General features: G+C 42.4%; 1 protein-coding gene and 1 non-coding gene across 7 annotated transcripts in view; one reads left to right on the top strand and one right to left on the bottom strand.

The window, feature by feature from the left end:
• Nucleotides 1–22,571, bottom strand: part of GRHL2 (grainyhead like transcription factor 2) — a 172,633-nt gene that overhangs the window by 65,341 nt on the left and 84,721 nt on the right. The window lies entirely within an intron of this gene.
• On the top strand, nt 1,389–1,461 carry TRNAW-CCA. Its single transcript has one exon. It is a non-coding gene; the product is annotated as a tRNA-Trp (tRNA).

The following is a 22,571-nucleotide window of genomic DNA, read 5'->3' as shown; positions in this document are numbered from 1 at the left end:
GTGGTTTGGTCCAGCACTTATTCTAGATCTTACAAGTTTTTATTTTTTCATACTTTCTCTACCTGAAAAATTTCTCCCCTAAAAAAATGTTAGCTTAGAAAAGTAAAGAATTTTAAAAACAAATGCAATACAAATACAAATAAAAGGCATTTGGGGCCCCCTAGTTTTGCCCAGGGGATCTGCCAGTTTCACTCCATCATGTTCCCTTGTTGTTGTTGTTGCTATGGAGTCACTAAGGCCTGTCCAACTCTTCTGCAACCCCATGGCCCACCAGGTTCCTCTGTCCACACGCAGAATACTGGGTTGCCATTTCCTTCTCCAGGGAACCTTCCCAACCCAGGGATCAAACCTGAGTCTCCTACATTGCAGGTGAACTCTTTACCACTGAACTGCCTGGGAATCCAATTTCCCTTACTCAGTCCACAAATACATTGAATAAATATTTGCTCTGTGTTCCCTATATACCAGGCAGCATCCTTACACTTGAGATCAGCAGAAAACAAGATGAAGTCCCTGATCTCATGGTGCTTACAGTTCAGAAGGAGACAGAATATAATTAAGTAGATGAATAAATAAATGAACAACACAATTATGTTCAATATGCTTCAAAGAAAAGGGTGGGGAGCCTTCCCTGGTGGCTCAGCTGGTAAAGATTCCATCTGCAATCTGGGAGACCTGGGTTTGAGCTCTGGATTGGGGAGATCCCCTGGAGAAGGGGATGGCTACCCACTCCAATATTCTGAACTGGAAAATTCCATGGATTACAGTCCATGGGGTCGCAAAGAGTTGAACATGACTGTGCGACTTTCACTTTCACTTTATGCCAAAAACAAGACTGGCAAGGCTGCCTTTTACTAGGTGGTTATATTATTTACCCATTTCTTTCATACCACACATCAATATTTTGTTTGTTTATTTATCACTATCAGTTCTCATTAGCTACACATGTATATGAAGGCAAGGAACTTGTCATTAATACTGCTGCCTTCTCGGTGTTTGACATTATTCAGATGATACTCATTCAATAAAATTTTTGAGTAAAAAATGAATAATGGTTCCATGAATAGTCTAACAAAAAACAAAACTAAGACACCAGCGTCACACACTCCCGTTTGACCTTATACAAGAAATACCTGTTCTTCTTGACTCCCTTTGTTGTTCGTGTCTAAGCCATTCACCTGCAGATGGCAAAACAGCCCTGCTATCACACGGTGACTGTCAAAGTTTTCTACATGACTCATACACCTGATACTGCTTTGTCCACATGCATGTTAGTCCAATAAACAGAACGCTAACGGATGTGTCTCCCGTTTCTGAAAACTGTCTTAATGTCCTCTGATGAGCGTTGCTGGCTTAAGGGTTCATGATCCTTGGTGTAGGAATAAAACTCCCTGGTGGCTCAGAGGTTAAAGCGTCTGCCTCCAATGCAGGAGACCCGGGTTCGATCCCTGGGTCAGGAAGATTCCCCGGAGAAGGAAATGGCAACCCACTCCGGTATTCTTGCTGGAGAATCTCGTGGACGGAGGAGCCTGGTAGGCTGCAGTCCACGGGGTTGCAAAGAGTCGGACACGACTAAGCAACTTCACTTTCACTTTCAATCTGTTTTTAGGGGGGCTTCCCAGGTGGCTCAGCAGTAAAGACCTGCCAATGCAGGAGACGAAGGTTCAATCCCTGGGTCAGGAAGATCCCTTGGAGAAGGAAATGGCAACCCACTCCAGTATTCTTGCCTGGCAAATCCCATGGACAGAGCAGCCTGGCAGGCTACAGTCCACGGGGTCACAAAGAGTCAGACATGACTCAGTGACTAAACAACAACAAACCTGTTGTTACGTCTTCCTGAATTTATTTCCTCAAGAAAGTTTCCAGAACCTAAGTTTTATAAATGTTGGTAGCTGCAAACAGTAAAAGGGAGTGTCATGAGCTCGTGTCATGACTTTATATTCCTAGAGCTGCCATAACAAATACCACACACTTGGAAGTTTAAAACCATAGAAACATACTCTCTCATAGTTCTGGGGCCAGACGTTCCAAGTGAAGATGTTGGCAGGGCTGGAACCTTCTAAAGGTTCCTAGCTCTCCTGGCTTCTGGTGGTTGCTGGCAATGCTTGGCATCCCTGGACTTGCAGACCCAGCATTCTAAGCGGCCTCTGTCTGCATGTGCTGTTCTCTTCTGTGTTTCTGTGTCTCCTTCCCCTTTTTCTTCTCTTCTGAGGATTTGTCATTGCATTTAAGGCCCACCATAATCCAGGATGATCTCATCTAGAGATACTTAACTTACTCTATCTGCAAAGACCTTTTTCTCCAACAAGGTCATATTTACAGGATCTAGTACTTAGGATATGAACATATAATTTTTGAGAGAGTTATCATCAACCCCTGTATCTGCGATTCCCTCCTATGATTGGAAGTCCTATGATTTGAATGCATGGCTTGTTCTTGTATGAGAGCCACTGTAGCTAAAGAGTCATCACACTTTCTTTTAAAGCATTTCATGGTGAACATATAGGCCTGTCTCAGAGATTTTGTGGGGTTTGGCTCCAGAGAGCCTCAATAGAGCAAATACTGAAATAAAGGTAATCACATCAATATTTTGGTTTCCTAGTGTACATAAAAATATTTATTCTGTAGTCTATTAAGTACATAATAGCATTAGGTCTAAAAAACAATGTATATACCTTAATTCAAAAAACTTTATTGCTAAAAATGCTAACCATCATCTGGCCCTTCAGTGAGTCATAATCTTTTTTTGACTTTTTTTTTTAATCTTTTTTGCAGGTGGAGCATCTTGCCTGCAGTTGATGGCTGCTGACTGATCAGAGTGGTGGTTGCTGAGGGGTGGGGTGCTTGTGGCAATTTCTTAAAATGAGACAATTCCTTCAAATGAGCTGAATTGATTGTTTTTCAAGAATGATTTCTCTGTAGCATGCAATGCTGTGCTGCAGAGCACAATGCTCTGTGCCATTTTACCCACAAGAGAATTTCTTGAGACTGGAGTTAATCCTCTCAAATCCTCCTGCTGCTTTATCAACTGAGTTTTTATGGTAGTCTAAATCTTCGTTATCATTTCAACAGTTTTCACAACATCGTAACCAGGAGCAGATTCTATCTTAAGAAACCACATACTTTGCTCATCCGTAAGAAGCAATACACATTCATGGAAGTTTTATCATGAGATTGCAGCAATTCAGTCACATCTGCAGGCTCCACTTCTAGTTCTCTTGCAATTTCCACCACATCTGCAGTTACTTCCTCCACTGAATCTTGAACCTCTCAAAGTATCCCATGAAGACTGGAATCAACATCTTCCCAACTCGTGTTAATGTTGATATTTTTACCTCTTTCCACGAACCACATTCTTAAAGCATCTACAATGGTGAATCCTTTCCAGAAGGTCATCAATCTTGTCCAGATTCATCAAAGGAATCACTATCTATGGCAGCTATTGTCTTAAAAATGTATTTATTAAATAATAAGATTGGAAAGTTGAAACTACTCTTTGATCCATGGACTATAGAATGGATATTGTGTTAGTAGACATGAAAATAACAATAATCTTGTGGTATCTCTCAATCCTTGCTCTCGGGTGACCAGAAGCATCGTCAATGGACAATAATAATATTTGGAAAGAAGTCTTTTTTTCTTAACAGTAGGTTCCAACTGTGGGCTTAAAATATTCAATAAACCATGTCATAAACACATATGCGGTCATCCAGTCTTCGTTGTTGCATTTATAGCTATGCAGGTCCTAGATGGCATTTTCTTTTGATCTACATTGATAATTGGGGGCTTCCCTAATAGCTCAGTTGGTAAAGAATCTGCCTGCAATGCAGGAGACCCTGGTTCAATTCCTGGGTCGGGAAGATCCGCTGGAGAAGAGATAGCCTACCCACTCCAATATTCTTGGGCTTCCCTTGTGGCTCAGCTGGTAAAGAATCTGCCTGCAATGCGGGAGACCTGGGTTTGATCCCTGGGTTGAGAAGATCCCCTGGAGAAGGGAAAGGCTACCCGCTTCAGTATTCTGGCTGGAGAATTCCATGGACTGTAAAGTCCATGGGGTCGCAAAGAGTTGGACACAACTGAGCCACTTTCACTTCGTGTAGCCACCTTCATGAATTATCTTAGCTAGATCTTCTGGGTAACTTGCTGCAGCTTCTACATCAGCACTGGCTGCTTCACCTTGCAATTTTATAAGTTAATGAGAGACACCTTTTCTTAAACCTCATACACTGACTTCTGCTAGCTTCAAACTCTTATTCCCTAGCTTTCTCACCTCTCTCAGCTGTCATAGAATGGAAGAGAGTCAGGGCTTTGCTCTGGATTGGGTTTTGGCTTACAGAAATGTCGTGGCTGTTTTGATTTTCTACCCAGAGCAGTAAAACTTTCTCCATGTCAGCAATAGGCTGTTTTGTTTTCTTATCATTTGTGTACCCACTGGATTAGCACTTTTAATTTCCGTCAAGAACTTTTCCTTTGCATTCACAACCTGGCTAACTGCTTGGAGCAAGAGACCTAGCTTTTGGCCTCTCTTGGCTTTTGCCATGCTTTCCTCACTAAGCTTAACGATTTCTAGCCGTTGATTTAAAGTGAGAGATGTGATTCTCTTGGTAAATGTCACACTGCACTTGAAAATGTGTGGGTTATTTTCAAATATCTTTGATAATTTGTTTCTAACATAATTATCTTTTGATAATTCTAACACAGTGATAAGAGAACAGACTCTGTATGCTCTCAACACCTTTAAACCATGAAATTTTTGCACCCTGTTTTATGTCCCTGGATATGTTCCAGTGTCTCCTAGTTTATAGTCTACAAGAACTTGGATAGATGTACATCCTACTGTTGTATGAAAATTGTGTAAGTCTTGGTTCATGACTTGGTTCATGGTACTTTTCAGGTCTACTATATCCTTCTACTTTTCTGTATATTCATTCTATTAATTTTTGAGAGTTTGATATTGAAACTCCAACTAAAATTTTAATTTACTACTTAAAAGTAATTGTAATATATAGTGGAACTATATGTAATTTTGCTCTGTGTTTTCTGTAAATGCATTATCATACTTTTATAATTTAAAAAATAAAAAAAAAAAAGAGAATTTTGAAAAAAAAAAAAGAAAGTGAGAGAGGTAAGGCTTGTTCTTTCACTTGAACACTTAGAGACCATTGTTGGGGTTATTAATTGGCCTAATTTCAGTATTGTATCTCCAGGCACAGGAGGGCCTGAGGAAAAGGAGAGATGGGGGAATGGCTTGTTGGTGGAGAAATGATAACACATACATTTATCAATTAAGCTTGCCATGGTATACGGATGTGGTTTGTGATGTCCCAAAACAATCACAATAGCAACGTCAAAGATCACTGATCACAGACCATCACATCAAATACAACAATAATGAAGAAGTTTGAAATATGGAGAAAATTACCAAAATGTGACACAGGCAGATGCTGTTGGAGAAATGGTGCCAACAGACTTGTTCCATGCAGGGCTGCCACAAACATCCACTTTTTAAAAAAGCATTATCTGTAAAGCACCATAAACTGAAGCCCAGCAAAACACTTTGTATTACATTTTGAATGGACTTTCTTTCCTAAAAAAGATGATGAGGCAACACACAAGCTACATGTTTTGTATACTAGTTTGTAAATATCTATAGAATATAAACATCTACTTGATGAGCATGGAGGTATAAATAGAAATATGGCTTAGATGTTTCCCAAAACTGGCATGATGGAACAAAACTACAAGTGGCTAAAACAGGTTTCTAAAAAAAAAAAGTATGTCAATTGCATCTGAGTTAAGAAGGTACTTCTTATTAATCTTAGTGATTTACACACAAAGGGATAACCCTAAAGTACACAAGCAGCTCAAAGCATCAAAAAGAACAAAACCATGGAAAGAAGAAATGAGAATCTAATAAAATAAGGGTGAAGTTGATCTCATGTTAATGTCATGTCTGGTGATAGAGTCAAACTTTCCAGGGTCTGTTTTCAGGTTGGGTGTGTCCTTGAAATGTCAAAGTGAAGCATATGGGAACGCACAGCCATGAAGATTCTCTAGGGCCTGTTAGGATAGCCTCCAAAGACGTAGACTGATAGTTTCTGGATTCTCATGCTTTGTAGCCTTGTGCAGATGTTCTGCTATAGCAACTCTCAAGTGCTGGGGTGCATCAGAATCACCAGGAAAACTTTGGTAAAATGGAGATGACGGAGCCAACTCCCAGAGATTTTCATTCAGTAGGTCTGGGATGTGGCAAAGAATCTGCCTTTTTAATAAGGTCCCAGGCAGGGCTGATGCTGCTGGTCTGGAGACCAGACTGGGTAGCATAGATCTATGGCAAATTGAAATGACTGAATCCTTTTTGTGCATTCAATTTATTTCACATATAGGCTTAGAAAGCACTCTATCTACAGTGATGTCCCACATCAATTATCCATGATGTCCATGAGACAGACTGTCTTCATCCTCAAGTCTCCCCTCTTAGGTAAATGCCAGCACCACATACAGGAGGACCAGGCAGCTACCTACATGGTAAGACCTGGGGACCACCTGCTCCAAGACCTCTACTTATTCTCTGGCCTGGAATCCCATCCTAGGACTCTCTTTGGGAACAAACACTGTCATCTCCTGACATGAAAATGCAAGTGCTCTAGGGACACTAATACCTGCCGTAAAGTGAGCTCTTACCAAATGCCAAACCTTCTCCTGACACAGCCTCCTCTAATCCTCACCATGGCTCCAGGAGGTAGGTATCAGCACCCCCTTCTAAACAGAAGTTAAGCTGCTTGTGCAAAGCAACATGGCTGGTGACAAAACAACCTGTGATTTGAATCTAGGTCTGTTTAGTGCCAAAGGCCACAGTTTTAACCACTACCTGTATTTATCTTGTAAGTTTATCTTGCGAATTAAACAATAAATGGCCACCAGACATTAACATCTTACAGAGAAAAATCATAGCATAGCCTATGTGGAAACTAGCTGGTAGAGAAGTGCCGGAGGAATGGAAGTTTGATGAGGAGGAGAGTCTGGACATTTTTGGACCATTGCAAATGCCTGAGCAAACCAGGGCAAAGTTAGGGGTGTTGCAGTGAAGAGGAAGCAAAGAACACATCTCCGTACCCTGCAGACACTGGGAGGATGGAAAGAAAGCTCACAAATTAGCCCGTCTAAGAGAGCAACGGAGGCGTGTGCTTAGTTGCTCAGCTGTGTCCGACTCTTTGTGACTGCAAGGACTGTAGCCGCCAGGCTCCTCTGTCCATGGAATCTCCAGGCAAGAAGACTGGAGCGGGTTGCCGTGCCCTCCTCCAGGGGCTCTTCCCAACCCAGGGGTTGAACCCAGGTCTCCCACATTGCAGGTGGATTCTTTACCATCTGAGCCACCAGGGTGGAGATGACAAACTTCACACTGTTATCAGCAAAGGACTGCTAGACAAGCATGGATATGCAATACTTTCCATATGTTTTTGGGAAGTTATATTCTGTGCTGATATTATAGGATCCACTCTATTTTAATTGCTATGGAAAGCAGGCCAGTGAATTAATTTGTTATACCCTTTTATTTTTTTGCATATAAATACTGGTCTGTTAAAAGGTCTTTATTTTTTCATTTAAAAAAATATTTGTTTATTTATTCATTTGACTGCTCTGGGTCTTTAGTCGTAGCAGCAGGATTCTTTAGCTGTGGCATGCAAACTCATAGTTGTGGAAAGTGGGCTCTAGTTCCCTGACCAGGCCCCCTGAACGTAGGCCCCCTGCTTTGGGAGCAAGGAGTCTTAACCACTGAACCACCAAGGAAGTCCCAAAAGGTCTTTAAATTCAGACTTTTGTTGTTTTCTTCAAACTGATTGTATGTGTAAGTGTGATTCTGGGATGCTGTCAAAGAAACTAGTAATTCCTTTACCTTAATTAAGTTCACATGCTTGGTAAAGTATAACTACTCCTTATTATTTTTGTATATATTGTTGGAGATTAAAAGAAGTGGTATAATTAATGCAAAAAATTGCTTCTCTTTTGAAAGGTGTGGATTCTGCCTGGACTGGTATAATAATGAAGCCAGAGTGCTGAAAATGGCTCAAGGCACTGGTACCACCTCAGTGTGCGGTACGTCACAGCCCAAGAAGATGCTTCTTTTGAAAAGCCAAGAACCTGTGGTAGTTTATGCATTTTATGCATTTGGGGTCAGGATGCTACAAGGAGTCCATTTATATGGTGGTGCTCAAAGCACAAAGAGAAAAAACACTGGCAGGGGAGATACCTAGACCTGAATTAAATTTATCCTCCTCTCACCAAAGCCTGAGACCACCAGTGAATTACTGCACTTGTATTTCCTCAGTCATTAAAGAGAGACAATGTCTAAGAGAACAGACCTCACTGGTCCTGTAGTCGGTGACAGAAACAACGCTGGTCCCCACTTTCCCCCATCCCTTCTGTCCTCAAACATCTGTGTCCCTCTATCTGCAATGACAAATGGGATCAGTTCAAATTCCGGAAACAGTCGAGGGTCATTCTAAAAGTATTCACTCTGACTTGAAATATGAAAAATAAATAAACCCTAGTCGAAGTAGGTTCTGAGATTTTTTTTTTCCTGTTTTCAAAACTAAAGAATCAGCTTCTTAAAATCTGAATGACTCACAAGAACTCTGAGTTCATGATTTCCTTTATATACTTTTACCAAGTCAGAGGTGACCTGGGTTTCCTTAAGGGTGTTGACACTTGAGCTGATTTTTAGAGGCACTAAATGTATTTCCATCACTGGGTTCTGAACAAACAGTTAGGAACAACCACCAGTCTTTGAGAGCTGAGTGTGTACTAAATACACATACTTCATGAACACAACCTCAGATAATTCTGATTAGTAGCTTTTAAAAGTTATTCCTACTTGGTATAATGGGCAAATGCATCGAGTACCTCCCCTCCCTGGCAGTCACTTAGTTCTGAAAGGGACAAGCTGGGATTGAAACCTAAAAAGTTCTGTAATATATAACCTTTACAATGAGCACCTTTCCATACATAATCCAGAACAAAAGGGGCTGACATTATGAAAACAAAATTTGTGACTCATAGAATTGTGACTGGTGTAGAGTGACTCTTTGGCACTATTAAAGCTGGAGTTATTAATATTGTTATGATATTTACTCTCCACATATCATTTAAGATGAACTCTTTCTTAGAGTTTTCCCCTTAGGAGAAGCCTAATATTTTATTTGTTTGACTCACCCTTCTATTTCTAGAGAAAGAATTATACAGGCCTGTGAGATAGCTTTCAATTGCACTTAACATAAACTTAGAATAAGGAAAGCATTGACACTGTAACCCGTTTCTGCATTCCAGATAGGCTAGTATTGAGTTGGCCAAAAAGTTCGTTCAGGTTTACATCATCCAGAAAAACCTGAACAAACTTTTTGGCCACACCAAGGGTACGGAAAAACCCAAATGAACTTTTTGGCCAACCCAATACTTTTATTCTGTTTGATTTCATTGCTTAAGAATGCTGGTCCTGAAGACCTAAATAGCTGTTTCTCCAGAGAAGACATATAGACGGCCAACAGACACATGAAAAGATGCTCCGTATCACTAATTATTCAAGAAATGCAAATCAAAACTACAAGGAGGTGTCACACCAGTCAGAACGGCCACCATGAAAAAGTCCACAAATGACAAGTACTGGAGAGGGTGTGCTGAAAGGTACATATGATCCACCGATCTCACTTCTGGGCGTACATCCCGGCAAAACTATAATTCAAAAAGATACATACACCCCTATGTTCAGTGTAGCACTATTTACAACAGCCAGAACATGCAAACCACCTAAATATCCATCAGTGGATGAATGGGTAAAGAAAATGTGATGTTTATACATCAATGGAATATTAGTCATAAAAAAGAATGAAATAATGCCATTTACAGTTACATGTAGGACCTAGAGATGATCATACTAATCAAGGTAAGTCAGAAAGAGAAAGACAAATACTATGTGATATCACTTATATGTGTCTGAAATAAGACACAAATGAACTTATCTACAAAACAAAAATGGACTCACAGATATAGAGAACAAACTATAGAGAACGAACTTCCCAAGGCGGAGGGGGTTGGGGAGGGGAAGGGTTGGGAGTTTGGGATTAGCAGATGCAAACTAGTATATATAAAACAGATAAACAACAAGGTTCTACTGTATAGCACAGGGAACCATATTCAATATCCTGGGTAGCCATTCCCTTCCCCAGGGAATCTTCCCAACCCAGGGATCAAACCTAGGTCTCCTGCATTGCAGGCAGATTCTTTACCATCTGAGCCAACAGGGAAGCCCAGCATACCATAATGGGAAAACAGGGAAAAAGAATGCTGGTCTTGACCCATAAAACTTGACTTCAGACTGAAAGTAGGTCACATTCTGTTTGTAGGCACACATACACATATGTCCTAGAAAAGGGAATGACAACCCACTCCAGTATTCTTGCCTGAGAAATCCCATGTAGCCTGGCAGGTTACAATCCAAGGGTTTACAAAGAGTCAGACACAACTGAGTGAGTAATGCTTTCACTTATATATATATATATATACACACACATACTCACACACACATACAACATGACTTCTAGCTCTGAATTTAAATCAACTGGGATGGGCTTAAAATTAAACTCTTCTCATTAGTCTGTTATTCAGTGAGATTTAAATTCAATCTAACTATTATGTCTTTTTAAACTATGTGTCTTTTAAATTTGTGAAAACACAAAAGTGCCTAACACATCCTGACATTTCACTGAATGAATGAAGAGAGGGGTAGTGCTTCGGTAAATAATTTATTTGTGTATACTGTGGGAACTATTCATGTTTTATTTCAGTTTTCCATTCTTTATTTCATTACTTAACATGCTAACACTCTTAGGGGAAGGCAGAGGACAAGATGTTATAGACATCTAGGATTAGAAGTTACTGCCCAGAGTGGTTATTCGGCCAAAATCATGTCAGACCTACACACTGGGTTCCCTTCCTCTAGCACAAGTCCCCAAGCTTTCCCCACGTCAGTTGACATTTCCGGAAAGTGTGACACTTCCTAGTTAAACCAAGTCTAATTTATGAAAGACAATGGAACTCTTTCTCAAACGATGGTACTTTATTATTAGCAACAGTCTTCAGAATTGCTTTTCTGTCCTAAGACATTCCAGTCTCTCTCAAAGTCTCATTCTAGTATCTAGTAGCCCTCAATGTCAGAAATGATTTTCCAACACCTATAACTGCCCTTTTGAGTTGAATAGATTCAAACAAAAGAAATGACTTTTTGGTAACTGGGGGTGCAGGACACAGACACGCTACAAGAACTGTAAATCTTCACACGGATTACCCTTTGATCAACCAGAAATTACAAACCCAATTCTTTCAGTAGCTCTAAATCCATTAAAAGCAACCTCCACTTTCAACCTTCCCATTAGCCCCTGGGCTGCCCAGTCACTCACCAAAGTGGTCTACAGATAAAGTAAGGTAAGTTTGTTATGTGGATGATGGGGGTGGCGGGTGTTTGTTATATGAGGGATTTTTGCATTAACTGCTATTAGAACTCACGTTGCTATTCCTGTTTATTTTTCAACAGTTATTAAAGGATTTACATATTATTTCAAAATGGAAATTCCAATTCTCTTACATATATTTCCTCAAGAAGATAAATGTGTCCTTCAAAGCAGGCAGGCAGTTCCTGCTGTTACCATTCTCCTTGGAGATGCTGAATCACAGCATCTGAGGACTGCAGGTGTGCACCGAGAGGAAACCAACAGCCACCTTAGAAAAGTTGGCTCCTTGATCTGTGAAATGGAGCTACACAGTGCTGGCCTCACAGCATAAAAAACTTTCTGTTTTTTTCTGTTGTACAGAAAAAACTTTCTCTTGGCAAGTTTTAGATTTTGTAAACAGGGAAGAAAAATTTTACATTTGCCTAATTCCACACTTGTGGGTACTGCAAAGACAAGGAAGACATGCATTTGTTCCTGCTAAAAGGCAGGGTGAGAGAGAGGTTTCCAGTCCCTGCTGGAGTGCGGCTGAAAAGACCAGCTCTGTAGTTCTGTTCAGTAATTAGCTGAGTCTCGTGACACTATCAGACTGTCTTGCCAGGGTTTCTTTTTTTGTAATTCTTAAGTCAACCAAGTAACACTAAAAAATGTGAGACTATTAGGCTGAGGTTTCACTAAATGCATCTCTAAAGAAAGAAAATAATTAGGCCCCAAGCAAAAAACATGAAATCAGGGACTTCCCTGGTGGTCCAGTGGTTAAGAATCCGCCTTCCCAGGCAGGGGACATGGGTTTGATCCCTGGTTGGGGAACTAAGATCCCACATTCCAGGGGACAATTAAGCCTACAGGTTGCAACTTGAGAAGTCTGCATGCTGCAACAAAGATCCTGGGTGCTGCAACTAAGACCCGACGTGGCCAAATAAATAAATATTTTTTAAAGACATAAACTCAAAGAGAGAGCATAGATTACATGTTTGAGATGAAGTCATGGTCAAATATAGCTAAAGATACAGGAAAGGTCCCACCAAGTAGGAGAAAGCAATGTGGCATCCAGTAAATGTGAAAAAGAAAATGGTGGAAGACAGGAAATTAAAGTATTTTACAGTATTAAATATGATAGGTCTGTTGAGTGGTTTTAGTTATGTGTGTGTGTGTTCATTTTGAAAGCTCATTATGTAAACCACGATCTCTTTATGTGAAAGTTTCAGCCTTTCACTGAAACAGGTTTTCAGAGCATCCATTCAGTGGATGCCCTTCAAGCACCCATTCTTACTTTAACCCTCTCTGTAACATTCCTTCTAGTTAACCACTCAGGGTTTTAAAATTGCCAGCAGTGGGGAAGTACTTCTCCAGAAAAGGTTTCTTAAACAATAATGCCTACAACCAGGCAAACACACTTCCCAGGAGCAGTGAAAAAAAAATTAACCCAAATTAAAGACCAGATTAATTACAATTTTTAATTTCCATATTTTTTCTTGGTAAAGTTTGCTTTAAAGCAAATTTCTGTTTGTTTCAGGGAAATAACAATAATTTCCAGTTAAGTTAAAAGAAAAATTTATTAATGAAGCCCCCAAGTTAAAAAGGAAAAGTTCCCCCTTGGTTTATTAATGTAGGTATTATGTTTCTATGTTAGCAATTAAGTCTTGGAGTTAACCATGCTTCATGAAAAAGTCTATAGAATAATGCAACAATTTTTAAAATATAAGAAATCAAAGTACCAAATGCACATTTAGCTGGCATCCAGAAAAATACCACCAAAACTGATTCTTTCATCATAGAAGAGGACAGAGCCCAACCCCACCCTGATTTCCCTGTTAACAAGGCACATATTCCCTTACCATGGTGTTACCTACATACACAGAACAATACACGGAAGTTTGCTCATCAACTAGTCAGCACTAGTTAAGCATCTTTTCTGTGCCAGGCACCATACCAGGTGCTGCTCATACAAAAGTTACAGAAGAAAATTTTCTCTCCCCTCGAGAAGCTTGGCATTTAGTGGAATGGACAGAATTTAAACTGATCAACCAAGTGAAAGCCAGCAATGTTACGGTCTAAGTACAAACTAAAACCTGTGGAGGAAGCAGCTGATGTCTGAAAGATCAGGAAGATCTCACCTAAGTGGGGCGTGGAACAAGGTCTTAGGAGGGAGATGACTGCCAGGTAAAGGAGGGAGGAAGGGCCATTCTAGGCAAGGAGAGCCCAAGAGGAGAAATGAAGGGGAGGTTGGAAGTAACCTAGGGGTGAAACAGACCTACGGATATGGCATTAAGAAATTTGAATATTAAAAAAGATACACACACCCCAAAGTTCATTGCAGCGCTATTTACAATAGCCAGGGCATGGAAGCAACTTAAATATCCATCAATGGAGGATTGGATAAAGAAGATGTGGCATATATATATATATATATATATATATATATACACACACATATATGTATACATATACATACATACATGTATGTATACACACACACATATATATACAATGGAAAATTATCAGCCATTAAAAGCAATGAAACTGTGCCATTTGCAGAGGTATGGATGGACTTGGAGACTGTCACAGAGTTAAGTCAGAAAGAGAAAAATAAATATATGACACACATTTTGGGCTTCCCTTGTGGCTGATCTGGTAAAGAATCTGCCTGCAATGTTGGAAACCTGGGTTCAATCACTGGGTTGAGAAGATCCCCTGGAGGAGGGAAAGACTACCCATTCCAGTATTCTGGCCTGGAGAAATCCAAAAAGTGTATAGTCCATGGGGTCGCAAAGAGTCGGATACGACTGAGAGACTTTCACTTTCATATGTGGAACCTAGAAAAATGGTATAGAGGACCTTATTTGCAAAGCAGGACTAGAGATGCAGATGCAGAGAACAAACATAAGGGTCCCAAGGATGGAAGAGAGGCAGTGGGTGGAGCGATGGGGACTCACACACTACGTGTTTAACACAGGTAACTGACGAGGATGCACGGCACAGGGAGCTCTACTCGGCGCTCTCTGGTGACCCAAATGTGAAGGACATCCGGAAAAGAGGGAGATATGTGTACATACGGCCGACTCACTCTGTGGTGCACAGAAACTAACACAGTATTGTAAAGCAACAATACTCCAGTTAAAAAAAAAGAAATCTTAATAAAAGGCAGATTATGCTGGATTCAGACGTGAGTAAGATGTGAGGTTTGGAAGTGACGCCTCTTTTAAGAAACATGGATTGTAAGGAAAGAGGAAGACCCAGCAATAGTTTGGAAGGAAATCTGCCTGGATGTGTGGACAGTTGATGAACTCTGGCCCTGTCTCGGGGGAAGGCTGGAGGAACTCTCCATCACCCTAGGCACACACGCCAAGGAGGAAATGATTCTCCCCAGAGGTGCTGTCCCCAATAGAATCAGCTCCTAACACTCATATGGAGACACGCATGCAATAAAGAAAAACTCATGGTGGTTCAATTTTTATTGAAAATGAGCATGTTCTGCTTGAACTAAGATTAAAGTTTAAAGAAGATTTGCAGTGTATCATCTTTTAAATACAGCATTAACAGGCTACCATTTTTATCACGGCCATGTTTTCTAACCAAAGTTGATGATGAAAACAGTTGTCCAGTAGCTGCGGCTACAGTGCTTCTCTGTAAATCAGAGGGTGCCTCGCACTGCCTGTGACTGTAGCAACAACCGGAGCTGATGATCAAACAGCAGGCGGGGCAGAGCCGGGGCCACACCCCCACCCCTCCTCCCTGCCCCCACCGTGCAGGAAGCAGGGGCCAAGGCTGCTCCACTATCTCAGCTCTGACTCACTCACCGCCCTGACTCTCACCAACCAGCCCTGGGTTGGGTTATCATTTATTTATCTTTTAACTTGAGGGCTCTCAAGGGGTTTGGTTTGGTTTTGAATCAAATTTACTTTTCATATCTATTCAGAAGTGTGGCAAGAGTCTAGGAAATATAAAAAAATCAAAATTCCATTTCCTTGAGTTATTTTTAAAGGAGGGAAGTCCCACACTTTCCCAACTGCAGGGAGAGAGCAGGTTTGTTCAGTGCTGGGGGAGGAGGGCTCACCGCAGAACAAAACTCAGGGGCAGAGTGGGCAACCCTGGGGAAGAGAGAGGCAAGCTGCAGGGCACCCTATGGTGATCTGGGGTTCCCCCAGCCGTCCCCACAAGGGAAGGGGCCAGGACAGGGCCAGAGTTCACCAAATGACCACACATCCAGGCCCTGGTCTTGGCAGATTTCCTTCCAAACTATTGCTAGGTCTTTCTCTTTCCTTCCATCCATGTTTCTTGAAAGAGGAGGCACTTCCTACTCCACATCTTACTCATGCCTGAATCTAGGCCCATTTGGGCCACAGACTCATGCTGACTACTTGGCTACCTGACCTCTCGAAAACCAGCAGATGCCTCTCCCAGCCCACCAATCTCTACACCACCACGCCCCACTTCTCTGCACAGCTTTGAGTAGCCCAAGCCAGCATTTGACTATAAAAACTGCAAGAAAGCACACTTATAAGGCACATCCAAAGCCAGGCTCCTCTAGAAAGCTCAAAGGAAAACTAAAGGTGTAACTTCATTTTATTCACAATTCCTATTTGAAAGTGGAGTACAACTCCACACAGAAGAGAGCTCCCAGCCCTGGACAGATGAGCCAAGCTGCGAAAGCCACAGTGGTCAACGAAATTCTGTATTCGAGAATCTCCCGAAAGGCTTCTCTTTGACCCTCACAGAAAACTATCTCAAACTAAACTTGAAAAAATGTTTTGATTTCATCAGACCTTAAGGATTCATGAAAACTTTATCTTAATACAAGATTGCTATCAACAGGACAATTTTAAAATAAAGAAATACATTTGTATTAGGGCACAGATGAAAATCCTATAATCACATGCTAATAACCAAAGAGACTATAACTGCCTGTCAATGGAAAACAATGGGATTAATATTAACAATATAATACATACTAATACAAGGAAAGATTACTTTCTGGGAACCAAAATCAAAGACAGATTGAATAAAGAGCAAATAGTTGGTTTCACAATTAACTGCAAAATGATGTCGATACTGATTACATTGGATGTGACTATCAAGTAATTTTGCTCATTTGGACGTGCTTGGGGAATTAGTCTAATTACGTCACCATCCATACCACCCTTTCGGAAAGTGCAAAAACTGTGATGCTCATTATTTTGAAAAAGCTGCATTGTCAAGCAAGCAAATAATTCTTAATTCTGTTCAGTAGAGAAGCTATATTTGAATGAGTCTCAATGTATCTGCTGTAGCTTCTGATTTTTCATTCTATAAATCAATGTTAGTTGTTGAATGTCTTATAATTTTCCTTCCTTGCTTGAAAGGAAACAGAAAAACATTCTTTCCCAAGAAAGTGGTTCTGTAATTATTCATGCTTTGAGTAGACTTGCTACGCATTCTGGTTCATTTTATGATTGGTAGTTCCTTTCAAATATTTTTAAAATGGCTTACATGGGGCAAAACTGGATCTCTCCACTGTGCAAATGAGTCCCGGGGAACTCCTAGCCTGTTTAATGTGTAGACAGTGCCTAAAAGCCATTGTGCCCCTGGCTGGACTCAGCATCAGTCAGCCCCCACTGCCCTGGCACCTGGGGCACCATGCTTGCTGCTACTCCCAACCCCTACCTCGTTGGCAAAGCTGCACTTTCTTTCTGTGATCTTTTTCTTCTCCTTTATCCCTACAGCCAGTCAGTTCTGAAAGTCTACCAGTTCTAGAATTCATCTCTCATTCCTGAGTTAATTTTTGCATCTCTCCTTTACAGCTTACTCCTCCGGGTCTCTCCCCAGCTATAACCAGTCTCTCCCTCACTTCATCCCACCCGGACCCTGGCTCAGAACCACCTCTCTGAAAGACAGATACCACTGTCCTGCTAAAACTCATCAGCAGTTGAGCAAAGTCTCCCAAATAAAACCCTGCAACTCAATAAAGAGAAATGTCACTTCATCACAGTATTCCATTTGCCTGTATTTCTGCCCAATCTCCCCGTTGTCAGAGTTCTGGGAGGACCAGTGGGTGAATAGAATACTCCCCTGGATGAGTGACATCTTTTATGGGCCCTCACTTATATATTCCTGCATCTCTAAAGCCCACTGTGTTCAACAAGAGAAAAACATGGATTAATGAAATACAAAATATGCATGTTACACCTCAATATAAAAAAAGTATAAGCACACACATTTCGAAAATCTCCCCGACAAAACTGCAAAGCAAGGTTCTGTGGAGCCACACTAGTGTCAAAGCGGCAGAAGACGAGAAACTCTGAGCTCAGTTCCCCTCAGTATCTGGTGTGGTGACGCTCCTCTGCAAAGACCCACCCAACGGTCTGAGAGAGCATTTCCCCAGTGCTCCGCCTGCAGCTCTGAGTTGACCACCAGGATACGTGTGGTCGGAGTCAACAGTCCTCTCATACCAGAAACTTTCTGGGCTTTGGACCCCAAAACACCCTCCTGGGCTCATTCAGCCTCCATGGGAGACCCAGAGCTTCAGTCTGTATCTCATTGAAACAGCTTTACATGGGTCTCCTCTTACAGCTTGAGACCAGCAAATCCCATCTATACTTCCTACCCCTGTCACTCTAAGAAAGTGTTAGCCACTCAGTCATGTCCGACTCAGTGACCTCATGGACTGCAGCCCACCAGGCTCCCCTGTCCATGGGATTCTCCAGCTGAGAATACTGGAGTAGGTAACTATCCCCTTCTCCACGGGATCTTCCCAACCCAGGCATCGAACTCAGGTCTCCTGCATTGCAGGCAGATTCTTCACTGTCTGAGCCACCAGATTACTCTAAAATTCCCCTTAAAAAAGCAAGCCTCTCCACAATTCCCACAGCCTTCCAGCTCATTTTTCAGCCCAGTTTATTCCCAGTTTACTTGTCTCCCCACCCACTGTGTAAGTTGAATCAATGATACGCCCACCAGCATGCACGAGAGTTTCTACCCCTCCCATTTTTGCCAACAGTTTTATCAGATTTTATAAAATCACATGCCAATCTCACTTTGGTTTTACTGTCTTGATTCCTATACCTCTGCATGGTCTGTTTCCTTGGCTCACAGCACCCTCCCCCACCTTTTTGACCTCACATGTTCTGGTTATCTTTTCAGAGGGGACTTAGAAGCATCTACAGCAAGTGTTCCTCCCATCTGCCTCTCACCATGTGATAACCTCAGCCAGTCATCTTCTTGCCTCCAGTCTGGAGCAGCTTGAAGATGGGGCTCTGCCTTATTTATTTATCTCTGAATCACCAGTTCCTAACGAAGGGTCGGTTTGCTGAGTGAATGTGAAATTACTCTGCCTTTCTGCAAGCTGGTGGTAACTAAGATGGGATCAACACTGACTCCATGTCCGTTGAGAAAGGGGGTTTCACACTCAGAAATGAGCAAAGGACAGATACCATCAAAGTGGTGATTCCATACAGTAGGTACAATTAGTGCAGGAACTTTAGGCTGCAGAATGTGAACATATTGATGACCTGGAGTAGCTGTTGTTATCCGACGAGTTCATAAGAAAGAACTTGTGAAACTTGGAGAACTCTACTTATGTGCTTTGCAGAGCAGCAGAGTGCATTTGGGCTGGGGTTTGTTTGTTTTACTTATATCCAGCGAGAGCTAATTGCTAATGTTTCCTTCCCCACCAACATAGTTTATGGCCTAGTGTACAAGAACCACACATCTGAACTGGCTTTTAGAAATGTCAGAACTAGCAGCAGCCGAGTCCTGCCACCCAGAGTGCAAAGCGTTCTCAGGGTCTGGAAAGGCAGCAGCCGAGTCCTGCCACCCAGAGTGCAAAGCGTTCTCAGCGTCTGGAAAGGAAGGCGCAGCGGAGAGAGGCAGGGCCTCAGCGCAAGGTCAATTCATGACAGCTTGCAGTTACTCTGCATGTGATTAGGGGCTGGCGGGGGGCCCAGAGCAATCTAGAGGTCAGGATACAAAGATGAGAGACAGTGGAGTAAAGACACACAATAACTAAAAAAACAAGGGGTGCACACTCTAGCAATCCTGAATTTCCATCTTCACCACTTAGCAGGTGTTTGATCCTGGGTAAAATTCTTCACACCTCACCCTCTCAGCTTTTCAGCAATAAAATAAGCTGTTTTCAGGATGAAGGACAAAATGCTTATGTCTGATGTATAGAAAGAGTGTGGTACACAAAAGGCAACAGACACATGGGAGCTGTTACTAAGACACAGTTCGCGCCTTTGAAAGCCAGCTTCCTATCACTGCAGTAAGAGTTTCATCCTTACGTGCGTTCATTCATTCGTTCATACGTTCATTCATTCCTTCAGGAAATATTTATCAAATGCTCACGGTGACTCAGGCTCTGTGAGAGGCATTAGGCCTGGAGCAGAAAAGAAAACAGACTAGTGTCTGCTCTTATGGGGCTTAGTGTAGCATGAGGGGGGACACAAGAAGAAATAGAAACATGTATTCATAACATGTTTGGTGGCGACAGAGTTCTGCAGTGGAGTAGAGTTAAGGCAGCTTAAGAGAGATGAGGGCGTGATGTTTGGGTGAGGTGAGAGGGAAGGTCTCTCTGATACGGTGACGACAAGCAAAGGCCTCCAAGAAGTGAGGGAACAAGTCAGGCAACATGTGAGTATCCGCCCAGGGAGGGATGTGACTGGTGTGAGGCAGGAAGGGCCTCACCAGGGACTCTGCTCAGCACTCAGGAAGCTGGCAGCTGAGGTGCCCCCTGCTCTGAGGAGCAGCTCTCTTCCTTGGCCCTCCACTTTCCGTGGATGGCCTTTCCACAGATGGGGACTCCAAGAGGGATACTGTGGGTTCTCTCCCATCAGGCAGCCGGCACACACGGGTTACTCAGAGGAGCAGGAGTGCGTGGGTGATGAGGTGGGGCCACAAAGAACAACCAACAGTCTAGTCCAGAGGAGACAATTTATGTAGGGAAAGATGGAGAATGTTCTCCAGGCATGATTATATCAGGGCCCAGAGGTGACAGGGTGACCCTCGAGCATGAGTGCTGAGTTCCCCGGAGAAGGAAATGGCAAGCCACTCCAGTATGCTTGCCTGGGAAATCCCATGGACAGAGGAGCCTGGTGGACTACAGTCCATGGCGTCACAAGAGTTGAGTTAGCACATGAGTTCTGAGGGGATGTTGAAGACACAGAGAGGTGAGAGCTCCACTGGGTGCTGCTTGGAAGGGAAGCAGAGAGACTGAGGGATGGAGGGAGGGCTGACTGTCCTGGGCACCCCTGGAAAGGTGAAAGGACCTGTGTACCCAAACACAGAGTGGTATTGCCCATAATTTGAGGAGTGGCGGTTCCCCAAAGCCCACCCACAGACCCCAAGGACCCAGGTTATGAACGCTCGTTTTAGCAAAAAAGGGCCTCATCTCAGTCTCTAATGCCAGCTTCAAAGTCACTACCTACAGGCTTCAGTTGGACTTGCTGACCACAGTGGCTGGGAGAGGCTTGGGGAACTGCAACTTGGGACACCCAGCTTTAATCTCCAGTTCATAAAGGTAAAGAAAAATAACATATTAAACACTTCTGGATTTTTCCTTTTCTCTTGCAGGCCAGCCACTAGAAGGTTCTCCACCCAAACTGACAAAGGTATAGCATAAACGCACTCTTGGGCCTCCTCCCCCTCAGCGGGCATTGGTAACCCCCTGGCTGAGCCCAGGTGCAGCCTCACAGACATTCTCAACATGGCCCTGCAGAGTTACCAGCGGGGAGGGCACACAGCACAGGGATGGAGTCCCCGCAGCAACCTCACCCCCCACCCTTTCTATTGGAAATGGTGTTAATCGCCCACTGACAGAGGAACAAGTTGCTTGATTTTTTAAAATCTGGTACAAGAATGAATGAGAGGAATTTCTTCCATCTTTCCTCATCCTGTCAGGTTGAGGTGAGGGGTAGAGACTGTGGTCAGAAGATTGATTTTTCATTTGAACCTAAGAGGCTGATTCAAGGCCTTAATCTCAGAGTCAGCAAACAGCCCAGGTAGCCATGAAGTTACTGAGTCAAAGTCACAAGTCTCAATGATAAATGTGTATGTGTTTGTGTGCACACACACATGTGCAAAGGGTTACATGAGGGAGAAAAAGCAGCCAAGAGGTGATAAAGAAGAGAGATAAAATCTGAAATCCTATGAGACCTGAGAGATCATTCTGGGCTAAGAAAAGTAAACTGTGTAACAACATCAAAGTTGAACCCACAGGTATGCCAGTAAAACGTGTTTATTATTTGCCTTATTTGGACCTAGGCCACATTTCTACTTAATTGCTCCTTTCTTGGGCAGTAATTATAAGGCTAACTTTTCAAATAAAATAAAATTGTTCCTCTGCTCTGGGCAGACTGCCTCCAAAGCAGGTTACAGCAAGTATTCCCAAACCCTTCTTCCCAGTTGGTCGATCTTGGGGGTTCAGGGTGTGACTTGGGTGAGGAAGATTGCTTTTATCCCAGCACTTGCACTAAGTCTTGCACTAATTATCGGAGGAAAGGAAAGGTGGGTCAGTAAGCCTTGGTTTCCTTGTTTATTACATAAATTCGTTTGACTAGTTGAAAGGAGATGTGTGTGAGTGTGTGTATCTGTGGTAGAGATAAGGAGTGGTGTAGCCATTTTGCAAGAAAAACCAGCAAATTAGTTTCCATATGTTCTACAGCGAGTCTCCAACCCTACCTTAGTTCCTCTACCATTGGTCAAAGGGTCCCAGCAAGTGTGAGATAAAAGGTTTGAAAAAGTCCTTCGTTATAATGTGAAAGAAATCAAAGTAAACATCCTTCTAGTGCTTCATTATCAACTCTGGTGTCCAACACAGCAGAAACCTTCCTCACTGGACTTGGCCTGCCCTCACTGGGACTGTGCCTTGAGGTCTGGGAAATGTGAAAATAAAGCCTATAAATGAGAAATGATTTCTTATGGAAGCAGGATGTAGATGAACTGTTAAAATTATTTAAAAACACATATAATTACTGTGGTCTTAAGTTATTTCTAGACACTTTAAGATCAATCCCTGGCACCCCCTGCTTTGCTCTGTGTCTAGAGGTTGATTCCTGCAAAGTGCATGTGCCCTCCTCTTCAGGCTAATGGGGTCAA

Source organism: Bubalus bubalis, chromosome 15 (genome assembly GCF_019923935.1).
Source record: "Bubalus bubalis isolate 160015118507 breed Murrah chromosome 15, NDDB_SH_1, whole genome shotgun sequence".
Lineage (NCBI taxonomy): Eukaryota > Metazoa > Chordata > Mammalia > Artiodactyla > Bovidae > Bubalus > Bubalus bubalis.
The sequence above is the reverse complement of the archived record's forward strand: the minus strand, read 5'-3'. Positions and strand labels throughout refer to the sequence as shown.